Genomic DNA, 13,046 nt, shown 5'->3' with positions numbered 1-13,046 from the left:
TATTGAATTCCCATTGATGATTGCATTAGTGGAATTAAGGAACTGTTTCTCCCATTTTCATTGGTTACCTACCAATCTTTTCAAAGGCTTAACTCATAGAGGTGTTGTTTCCATGGCTTATTTTTGTTAGTGATTTATTTATGAAGTTATTTGCTTAAACTTCTTATTCCCCTATATGCATTATTTTCTTTTACAAAAACATTTTTAATTTAGGAATTCATATAGTTGCATACTTAAAACTACATTCATTATAAATAGAAAATAGAAAAATATATTTCTTTTTGTGTGATTATTCTTTTGAGATAACAAGAGATTCAATATCTTATCTAAAATTGGTTGAACCAGTAAAGGCCCCCTCATGAAAATTCACATTTATATTCTACTGAGTAGATTGCAATAGGTTGCAAGATCACCCAGAACCTTCGAGTTGATCCCAAATTAGCTTTTCAAGAGAAGAGTTCAAAAGGATATGTGTCATTAAGCATTGTGTAAAATGATAGCTCAATACAAACAAGAAAAAAAGTGAAAGCTAAGTGAATGTTAGTCTATTCCAAGTAAAATTTAGTGTTTTCTAAGTAAACTAGTGTTGGCCGAGTGAAAAAATAGTATAGATGTCGAGTGACAAAAACAAGTTGTAAATCAAAGATTTGATGAATCTGAGCTAACTAATTTGATTTTGTGAATTATGTAAAGTGCGTGGAAGATAACTATGATGAGATAGTGGCATAGAATTCAAGGTAAACCATTTTGAGGTGAATTCAAGGAAGATTGTAGAGGAAGTTTCTCAAGGAACAAAATAGAAAAGTGGGTAGATTCATTGAATCATACCTAAACCTAAAATCAACAATATTCATTAAGGGGGAAAATATCTAAATTCTCTATTTATAGAGATAGTTGATTAGAAGAAAATGTTTTCATGTGTGAGAACCTAAGAAAGATAAGGAGTCTAGGTTATTGGTTCATCTAGTGGCCAAATAGAAGAGATTACAATTGACACACAAAGAAAGAAGGCTTAAGGGGATCAATGCTTGAAGGGTGAACAAGCCATTAGAGTTGAAGTGTATGAATGCCAAGTAGAATGGAGGACTAAAAAAAAGATCTATAATCTACAAGTGAGTTGTAATTTTTTACCAAATCAAGTCCTAATATTACTTTCTAATAATTGTACCAATGTGGATGAAATCCTTTGGATTAAGGTTGATCTAACCATCATACATAAATCCTTTAACCTGGTGACATTCTAGTGGATTGGTCTAAAGTCCTCTAACAAGACTTACTACTAATAGGATAATTAAAATCCTTTAACTAGGTCACATTTAATAGTGTGTAGTGTAACCTTTAATAGGGTTATCCTTTCATAGAGTATCACATTAGAAGAGTGAGAATTAGTAGCATGTTACTAGTGGTTTTTCCCAAATTGGACTTCCTTGTAAAATCTTTATACCAAATAGTGTGATTATTATTATGGCCATTATATATCATGTTTACATTTTTGTAAAGTTACTTTAACCTAGGATACTAACCTATTAAGTTAAGGTATTGTATGATCTAGTGGATGCATGCATGTTAAGTTTTTATGGATATGGATCTAATTAGTACTAGAAAGTTTTATTTGTACATTTAGACCTTGAATAAATGATTCACCACCCCCCTCTTATTCCAAATAATTACAAAAAAGTAGACCTCCTATCATTAGTGTCACCAACCAAATCTAAGTTAGTAAAGCCAAAAATGTGTGGGGATCCCATAGTGTAGTGAATGTGAAAATGAGTAGTGCCCTGAATGTACCTCAAGATATGTTTGGTAGTTTTAAAATGGCTCTCATGAGGATCATGGGAAAATTGAGAAACAAGACTAACCAAAAAGGAGAGATTGGGACAAGTGGTAGACAAGAAAATAGCTGACTAAAATGGTGTAGGGGTAGGCTTTTAATCAAGAATGCTAAAGTGTTAGAGCATATCAAGAGCATACTTATTCTGATAGATGGAAATACCATCAAAGGTTTGAGTAATATGCAGGCACCAAAAATAATGTAGAAGACTTATATCTATCATTTCAAATTGATTGATCAATGCTCTCTAAAGACTCTAAATCATGGAGGATGTGCTATCAGTAATGATGAGATCATCAACATAGAGACAAAATATTACAATATCCACCCTCTAACATTAAATGTTCATTATATTATTAGATTGATAATGTGTGAAGTTTATAGAGACTAGGAACATGTCCATCTTCTCATACCAAGCTTGAGGGGATTGTTTCAGACCATCAAATGAATGTCGAAGCCTAAAAACTAATGAAGAGTCATGCACAAAGCCCTAAGGCTGCTCCATATATATTTCCTCATAAAGATCACCATGCAAGAACACACTATTCATTTCCATCTAAAATGTTGGCCATCCCTGTGAATCTTCTAGTGAAAGGACAAAGTGAATAGAATTCATCTTGTTGATAGGGGCAAAAGTCTTCGAATAATCAATACCATCAACCTGTGAGAATCCCTTTGTGACAATATGTGCCTTGTACTTATCAATAAAGTCATCTACAACATACTTGGTATGGTACAACCACTTGCATCAAACCAACTTTCTTCCTTTTAGAAGAGTAAAAAGATCCCAAGTGTGATTCTTCATCAAAGAAGAATACTCCTCATCTATAGATAAATCTCACTCTAGATGTTTGATCACCTTTGAAAAATCTTTGTGGATCTTCAAAAAAAGCATGAGTTAGAAGACTAGAAATAGATGTCTGAGCACAAGTATGATGGATATCTATATGATCTCCCATAGAGCTAGCTGACTCAACTATAACACATGCCCATCTAGGTAAAGATAGAGTAATTGGTAGTGGCGGAGGAGTTGGATGTGCTGGATCACAATCTACATCATCATAGAAATATAGAACATTCCCACGAGATGAAGAGGAAGGAGTAAGAAATAAGGAGGAAACCAAGTAGGGAGAATTTGGGGGAGGAAAATTCTCATCAAACTGGAGATATCATTGAAAAATCAAGATCAAAAAACCTATATGCCTTCACATTCTTAGAGTAGCCAATAAATATGAATGGACAACTATTCTTCTCCATAGATTTTCTCTAAGCATCGGGAATAAAAGCCCATGCCTTACTCCCAAAAACTCAAAATGTGGAAATATTGGGCTTGAAATGAGACCAAGCCTCCTCAAGAGTCATATATCTTAATGACTTATCAGGTACTTGATTCTAAATATATTTGGCACAAATAACTACTTCAGCCCAAAATGAAGATTGCATATCCATTGATTGAATCATGCAATTTTTCATCTCCCATAACATTTTTTTCTTTCTCTTAGTAACACCATTCTTCTTAGGGGTGTGTGGAACTTAAAGCTGATGTAGGACACTATGCTTAGTGAAAAAATATATGAATGCCTAATTTACATAATACCCCTCATTATTTATATGTATTCATTAGAGAGAAAAACCAGATTTCTTCTCCACAAAAGTCTTGAAGATTCAAAATAAATCAAAGACATTAGATTTGTATTTAAGAAAGTAGACCCATATGCATCTAAAGAAGTCATCAATGAATGTGAGCACATAACATGATCTTGAAAAAGGAGTAGGAAAGGACATAAGATCACTCTAAACCAACTCTAAGGGTGCCTTAGTATGAGTGGATTTTCTTGAATGAAAGGGATCTCGATGATTCTTACCAAGAACACATGCATGAAAAACACCATCAGTCCAAGAAACATGTGCTAGCCCAAAAATAAGTGCATGTATGCTCATCTATTATAAATAGTGGTAGTTGACATGTCCAAAATGTTCTTGTTAAAAATTGTTCACAGAGTTTGCATGTGCAACAAGAGAAGAACCCACACTTTCTGAACTCTCAAAGCCATCAAATCAATATAAGTGAGACTAGGGATCCACATTGCTAATAGAAATAACTAACTTAGGATAAAGGAGATCTTCAATAACCACATCATGTGGTCAGAACTCAACTATTTTACTAGAGCTAGAAAGAAAAATCTGATAATATGAAAGAAGGTTCATTGAAATTTTAGGAGCTAGAAGAATGTCCTAAAGAGAACCACCATCCAATGAAACTAAACTAGAACTAAAAAAAAGGAGCTAAGTAGAGTCACCAACTACAATATTTGATGTGGCACTAGGAAAAAGCATGGTGACCAAACCCTATGAGTGAGTCATATGGCGCAAAGCACTAGAATAGATGATCCAAGATAATCCTAAAGACAATGCTCATGAATGAAGAGCACGACCCTTCCCCATAGATGAGGAAGGTGGTTGAAGAAGGGAGATCTAATGCTATTTCATGACATCCTCTAAAGCCTCTAACCATTTTCAAAACCTAGAAACTAGATGCCCCTCCTTTCCACAAAAATTGCAAGGATCACCTATGGATTTCCTAGTCTTGAAGGATGACTCACCAAACTTAGAAGAAATACCCTTCTTAGGATTGGTTTTTTGTTTGGAAAGAGATTGAGTAGAGTTCTTAAAGGGATGCTCATAGCCAAATTAATCTATCTTGGGCTTTAGTGTCTTCTTTTTCTTCACTATAGATGGTTGTATAACCAATGTTGTGGTCTTTGATCCTAATAGAGAATCCAACTAGGAAAGCTTGGCCTGTTTTCTAGTCAAATGGTCACAAAATTCCTCAAATGTCAAAATAGTGAAATGAGTGCCCAATAGATCTATAGTCGAGTGAAAAGTAGAGGAGAAAATTTTAAATTTTCCTTGAAGCTTTGACAGTATTAGGAAAATGCATTCTTTATATGTCTTCATCTTGCCACAACCTTGTAACAATGATTTCTATTGATTGTATTTCATTAGAATTTCCTCAGTGGTGGGGAAAGAATTAGGTACAAGTGATGTAAGATCTATCTCAAGCTAAAGTGGCCTAAACTCACTAACTATACCAAAAAAAGTCTTGAATTTGAGTCACATTTCGCAAGGAGTAACACAGACATCAAGATGAAACTATAAGTTGTCTATAAAATTAAGAGAGATAAGACCCATGGCCTCAAAAATTTTATATTTGTGTTGATGTGTTTGAAATTAACTTTGAAATAGGGGTTTATCTTCATCCAAATAGGACTATAAACCCTTGGAATGAAGTAAATATGTTAGGGAAATTTCCTGTGTGTGATATTTATGTGGGTTTAGAGAACCTAGACAAGAAGAGGTCTCAACCATTGTTTTAGAGAAGGTGTTTTGGTTTTGAAATATATATGTTGTACTAAAGTAAATGACCAAAATAACTTATTCAAAACACAACCAAAAACTAACAACTAAATGAAATGTGTATATAATGAGGAGAGAAAAAGATTTAGATGAGTGACTGATGTACCTTTAAAATTTCTAATAAGGGGACAAAAGATCTGCATAGAGCAACTATAAGATCTTTCCAATGGCTTTTTTTTCATAAAAAAGGGAGCTTAGACACAAAAGATATGCCCCTAGAGTGCAAACAAGAAGTTCAAGCTTTGATAATAAAACTAGGTACTTAAAAAACATCAAATTATGATGAAACATGTACCATCACAATGTGTTCAGAACCCACTTTTTGGAAATATTTCATTTTCTAAAACTAGAGATCATATGCTCAAGTTATGAGCAAAAAACAGAATATTTCTCAATAAGATCATAAAAGGCATGTAGGAGGATGATGTAGAGCTGATTTCAATATTTCATGGCATTAAAATTGATGGCCTAGGGGCCATCATAGCAAAGAAAGATTGCCACATGACATAACCACATGGCATCCATGTGGTAGTGTGGGCTCTTGAAGCTAATGTGGCACCTACCACATGGAAGGTGCTAACATGGAATTAGTGCCACATGATAGGCACTAAAGGGGCCACATGTCCATGTGGTCATAGATGGAGGGGCTACTTGGGTGGCAGAGCTCTAGTGGTCATAGGCAATGGTGATGCAGTCGCGAAGTAGTGGTAGTGGTGGTGTTGTTAGTTGTAGTGGGGCCACAAAGAAGTGGCAATTAGTAACATAGGTGTTGCGACTAGGTAGTGACAAGGCCATGGTTTCCATTGGGTGGTCCTCATAGGCCAACTGATGGTTGCCACATGGTAGCTTGTAGGCAACATGTTTGAATTTGTTTTCTTTTCCCTCATGAGGCATGCCTACACGTTTGAGGCTAGAAACATCTAAATGGGATGTATTTTATATGGAAATGGAGGTTTTTGGGCACTTTGAGTCCAATGATGAGGTCCATTTGGGCTCAAAGTGCTCTAAAAACTGAAACCCTAGATCCACAAAAACACATAAAATGGTGTAAAAAAAAGCCTCCAACAACAACTTTATCCAAAATAGACAAACTTTATATGAAAATGGGGGTTTTTGGGCTCTCTAAATCCATAAGTGAGGTCCCTTTGGACTTGAAATACACCAAAAAAAAACACCCCTTTAGAACCCAGAAAATGGGTATTTGAAAACCTTCAATTGGAAAGCTTCAAAGAAAACTTCAAACATGAACAAGAATCTACAAGAAGAGCTCTAAAACCATGTAGAATTTGGTGTGTAAATTATGCCAAACCCAATTTTATAGAATCCATAATGATCACCTATAAGCAAATAACATGTTACAAGGAAGAGAGAAGTAAGGAGAGAAGAGTGGCCCTCAAAGATGAAAATATATTCATGAGAGAAAATAATGAATCAAAAGTCACCAAACGACAAAAGGATCAATCCTTATATAAGGAGATCAACCATTCTCAAAAAAGAAACCCTAAAGAGATAATGCAACATTCAATGAAAAAAAAAAAATATTAAATGTCACAGTCATGAAGAGATAAAAGTCAATAATCCAATAGTGAAATCTTAAGACCAAGTAAAAGGTAATAAATTTTTTACTCTAATAGTAGTAACATCCCTTTCCTTTTATTTCTATTTAGAAATAACCCCATAGACAATTTATTCTTATCTTGGGTGATTCATTTGGAGAGGTTTCTTGCAATTATTGATAAACATTTGATTATTCCTAAGAGAAATCACTCCTCGACGAGGTTTCATGCAATGGTTGTTCAAATTTTCCCTAGTTGGTCTTTTAGATTGAGTTAAAAATAGGTATTTGTATTTTCTAGTTAAGTTTGAAAAAATGTGTAATGGGCACCCTATAAATGCCCAAAAACTAGACCGACTAGTGATAGAAATTTTGTCAAATAATTTGCATTTAACTATTTATTTCTCTATTTAATGTGTAAACCCCTTTACAATAAAAAAAAAAATGTTTGTTTGTCTTTATGTCTTTGGATAGATTTCAAAATCACATAACATGAACAAGAAGGAATAGATAATAGTATGCAAAACTATAGATTGAACTACTATTGAAATAATATTATTTTCAAAATTAATAAAATCAAACACATAGAAGCCATTTTAATTCTCTAATTTCTCCAGCATTATAATATAATATTTCAATAATGACTTCACATCTTGCTACTATAGTAACATGAATAGTGTCATTCTACATAAACATGAATAATGTCATGCTATAGTGGTATGAATACTGCTGCACTATAGTAATGTGAATAGTAACACCCTAAAGTGTTTCTATAATACGTGTTGTCTTCAATCAGTCTAAGATATTCATAAAAATCATCCCTTTAGAATGGCATAAGCATTAGACTAGAAGAGGGGAGGATATAAGAAAACACCCAGCCTACCTATGGTTGGAAATTAACCCAATCTACTTGTTAATGAAGTTGATAGAAATAAATTCCAAAGAACAAACCCCAAGGGAATGACATCTAGAATGTCACAAGAGAGGATTGACATCCTCTAATGCCAAGAATGGATCTAAAACTCACACAACAATTTCTCGTCATATTCAACTTTGCTGAATGAAGCCACCAATGCTCCCTTTTATTCTTTCTCCAAGGGTACACTCAACTCTCATGAGTAATTTTGGATTAAATATGTGCAATATAAATCATTTTAAAATATTCACTTATGTCTCCCTTACGTGCCACTTTGATTTGAATACATGTTGATAAAATTTAATATTAAATTAACACTTTAATATTATACAAATAAATTAAATTTTACTTTAATAATTCTTTATGCATAAAAATATATTTGCTATCAAAATTTGAAAAACATGAGTGATAGCTTGTCAGGAATCTCTCAATGAGGAGTATCAAATCCAATCACCAAAACTAGCCTCCCTTGTGTCCTACTGACTTACTAAAAATAGCAAGTATGCCTAAGACTAGTAAATCAACTCCATTTTGGTCCAAACTAAAGATGGCTAGGCCAAAAAACTCTAGGATCCCTTTAAACCCTTTGTTAGCCCTCAGGACCATGTAGTACTAGGGTAACACACACACATTTGGTCAACTATTAAAGTGGGGACATTATAGTTTGCCCTCCTTGAAATTGCTTGCCAAATAACCTACTCACTCTCCCATGTACCATCCTCCTCCTACAGGTCTTTCTATCTGACCAAATACTCATTCACTATCTTGGTTCTGAGTTTCCTCTCTTGGGTGTCCATAATTGCCATAGGTACTAACACAAGCTTTTCCTCCTCATCCAAATGGGATAAATCTGTGGAAGTAACTACACTCTTACTAATGGCTTTCTTAAGCCTCAACACATAAAATACATTATGCACCTAACTACCCTCTAGAAGCTAAAGCTCATAGAAAACTTTGATCACTCTACGAATCACCTCATAGGGACCATAAAATCTAGGCTTCAACTTCTATACCCCACGCCTCTTGAGCGATGGCTGCCTATATGGTTATATCCTCAAATACACCATATTCCCTACCTCAAAACTATGCTCTACTCTATTCTTGTCAACAACAACTTCTACTAATTTTGAGCCTATCTTAAGTTCTCCTTGAGCACTCTTAGGATATCTTGACTATCCTATAATAGGTCTTTGGCTTTGGGCACTCAGTTGTTTCCCAAAACTAAATCCATGAAGGTTGGTGCTTCATAGCCATAAAATGCCATAAATAGAGTCATCCTGATGGTCATGTGATATGTGGTATGGTAACACTACTCCCCCATATGTAACAAATTGACCCACGCTCTCTTCTACCTAGTTACATAGCTGTGCATATAGTTTTCCACCCATTTATTTACTATCTTCATCTACACATCTATCTAGGGGTGGTACCTTGTACTAGTTGTATGATCTATACCACACAACAAAAACAAATCTTGCCAAAAGTTGATCCTGAAATCATTATCCCTATCACTAGAAATGAATCTCGATATCACATCCAACTTAAGAACCTCTCTAAAAAAAAAAATCTACCACCTAAGTTGTTGTATAAGTAGAAGGACTAGAAGAGAAGTGAGAAAAATTTATCAATCTCTCTATGACCAAATAAATACAATCTCTTCTATGCACTCATGGTAAACCAATGATGAAGTCCATAGAATTACTTTACCATTTCCTATCTAGAATGGGAAAGGGTTGTAGTAAAGATAAGGGAAATGTGTGCTCTCCCTTATTTTGGTAACAAACTACACACTCCCTAACATACCTCTAAACATCATTGTTGAGTCCTCTCCATGAGAACTACTCTCAGATCTTCCTATAAGTCATTAAGACCCTTGGATGTCCAATTGTAGGTGCATCATGAAATGCCCTTAGAATCTCCTCTATAAACTGTGATGTAGGGATCAAATAAATCTTGTCTTGAAATTCGATCAACCCATCCAATACTGCATACCTGTCATCCTAAATGGTGCCCATAAATAAATTAAAAGCCTAATCATCTTCTATATACTTTGCTCCAATTTGATATCTAATCTCCTAAAACCTTAGCCATAGCACATAAGTGAGGTCTTTGAGATAATGCATCAAGCACCAGATTTTTCTTACCTTTCACAAACTCTATATCAAAGTCATAAGCCTACAATTTAATAACCCATTTCTACTATTGGTCATTAAAATCATGCTAGATCATGAACTATTAAAAACTATTGTGATTAGTCTTGATCAAACAACTCCCACATAATAAAATATGATCAAAATTTTGCCAATCCATGATTTATGGCCAACAATTTCCTATCATAGATAGAATATCTCCTCTCAACTCCTTAGAGCTTCCTACTCTCAAATTTAATGAGGTGTCTTTCCTACATTAATATTTCTCATATCTCATCTCTTGAAGCATCACATTGAATCTCAAATAACTTCATGAAATTGGGTAGAGCTAGAACCATACAATATGATATCACCTATGTGAAGTGGTCAAATCATCGCTATGCTGTCTCTGTCTATGTGAAGGTTCCTTTTGTGGTGAAATTTGTTAAAGGTGTGGCAATATGTCAGAATCCCTTAAAAAAATCCTATAAAAACTACATAAAAAAAGAACCCTTTAAGTTGTATGGGGTTTGTGAGAGTAGGCTATGTAGAACAAGATTTAGTATGCAAAGAACATTAACAAATAAAGTAAACATTCACAAACCAAAAACTAAATTCACATATATGCTTAGACAAAGAAAACAAACAAGAAGTGCAAACCTCACAAGAGAAAACACTCCATGCTTTCCGGATTCTGTAGATGTGTCCTTTTGCTGTGGATGTATGCTCAAGATGCTCAAAAGTTGCTTCAATGGAGATGGGTAATGACAAATTGGTAGCTTTGTGAGCTCTCAATTTGGCATTATAAGGGTAAGATTGATGGCTTTGGTTCTCAAAATAGCATGGTAACTTTAGCTCAAAGATTTTTGATGAAATGGCTTGGGATGGGATTCAATTTATAGGATAAGGGGTAGAGGGATAGAGGGCTTAGATGCAAGGATGGATGAAGGCTTAAGGAGGGCTAGGATGCACTCAAAGGAGAGCACATGGATTGTGCTTGTTTAGCACCAATGAGAAGGTGACACTTGTCACAAGGAGGATGAGTGTGAGAGGGTAGGGTAAAGGGTTGGTTAAAGTCATGATGAGTGGGGTTGAGTATGTAAGAGGGATGTAAGAGGAATGAGTGTGAAAGAGGGAAGAGTGTGGAAGATGGGTGTAAGAGTCATGAGTGGGCTTGTAAGAGTCTTTTATGTTTTGTAAGATCACTCATGACTTAGTGGTTGGGTTTTTTGAGGGGAGACTTTGGTTTGGATTAGGAAATTCTTAAACTTGTTTAAGGAATGTGACAACATTAGGGGGTGGATTAGGCTTGGGTTTAGGATTAGATTAGGGATGTTAGAGATGTGCAAGTGGATGACATTAATGAGGGTGGGTGAGTTAGTGGCTAAGCTTGGTTAGTATGGGTGGATGGGGTGGATTAGGCTAAATGGAGGATTAGAGATAGGTTAGGGGTGTTTGAATTTGAGGATTTCATTTATCAAATAGATTTATTTAATAAATGGGGAATTTTGGAATTAGATAGGAGAAAAGGATTTAATTGATAAATAATAGATTATTTGATTTATCAATTAGGACTATAGATGATTAATTAAATTAATCAACTAGGGGATGAAAAAGGATTAATTAAATAGAAATTTAGTTAATAATGCCTTTTTATATAACTAAATAGGATTACTAAAATAGTGTAATCAAATTTAGGTGTCTACAGGCTAATCCACAAAAACTCTAATTTTTTTTGGGATCAACTTGAACACCATCTACACTAATGATATGCCCAAGGTAAAGGATCTCGGTCATGCCAAACACATATTTTGATTCCTTGGCATTTAATGAATCTATCTTGAATAGATAACACCTTCTCTAGATCCTCTTGGATCTTACTGAAGACCGATATGTCATCAAAGAAGATTAGGACATGAATATCCTCAACTACCCCTTAAACACCTGGTTGATACAACTCTAAAATTTGGTGGGTGCATTGGTTAGCCTAAATGGCATAACTATAATCTTGAAGTGGCCATAGTGACATTAGAAGGTTGCCTTCTTAATATCCTCTTCTCTCATCCTAATATGGTGGTATCCCGATCATAAATAAGTTTTTCTAAAGAAGCATGCATCATGAAAGTCATCAATCCTAGGAATATGATACATATTTTTAATTGTTTTCTTATTCAATGCCCCTATAATCAATGCTCCTTAATTTCCTTCTCTATATAATCTTTTTATTTCTTAGGATCATGATAGGGAGTAATCATGACCAGTTTGTATTCCTCCTTAAGCATAATAACATGCTCTATCCCCAGCCCCATGGAGAATATTTCCAAATACTTTCACATGCCTATCAAGTATCTCTTGGATATCTAGTGGATGACTCTTTTCCTGTGACTCCTATAGAGCTAGCTTAATGAAACATTCTTCTTCCTACTCTATGTCATTATGCCAAAAAAATCCCTATATTTTCCTCATGGAGGCTACTCTTCAACTCCCATCCAAAAGTCCTCTTAGTAAAATAGTTTTTCCCTCATGTTGGAATCTCATCTCCGATTTTACTAGGTTGAGTGTGAACTAAACTAGCAAGGCCATCCATGTCATGTTGAGGAATGAGGATGATATCATAGTCTCCCATGTCTAATACATAGAACTCCTCCAACTCATAGACATCTCCAAACCTAATGTGAATATTAGATATCTTTTGAGTGCATAATAATTTTTCACCATTAGCTACCATGACTCTAAACCCAAAATGCTCCTTGGTCTATAAACCTCTTGTGGCTATCAACTGTGCATCTATGAAGTTATGTGTAGCCCCAATGTTAATGACAGAGATGAATTTCTACCCTTAACTCCTCTACTATAAAATACTCCATTTAGTTTGACTTAGTCTCGAGAGGGTACTTATGAGATAACCCCAAAGGCTCCCTACAATTTAAACACATATCCTTCTTCAAAAATTCATTTAGGGTGTCATTATCCAACTTCCTATTATTCCATTTTGGTAGTGCATCTTGGTAAAAAGGTTTTTTCCCTTATCCTTATCCTTATACATATGTGAATCCCTAGGCTAAAATCTACTCTTAAAAGAAGAAGGTGCTAAGTCATGAGCCTTCTTAGTGGCCTCCTATAATGCAGCTAGTTCACCCACCTTGACCTAACCCCTAAAGGGATCTAAGAGTCTATCCATAAACAACACTATAAATC

The sequence above is a fragment of the Cupressus sempervirens genome, chromosome 4 (genome assembly GCF_028749045.1).
Source record: "Cupressus sempervirens isolate cs-2001-9-10 chromosome 4, ASM2874904v1, whole genome shotgun sequence".
NCBI lineage: Eukaryota > Viridiplantae > Streptophyta > Pinopsida > Cupressales > Cupressaceae > Cupressus > Cupressus sempervirens.
The sequence above is the reverse complement of the archived record's forward strand: the minus strand, read 5'-3'. Positions refer to the sequence as shown.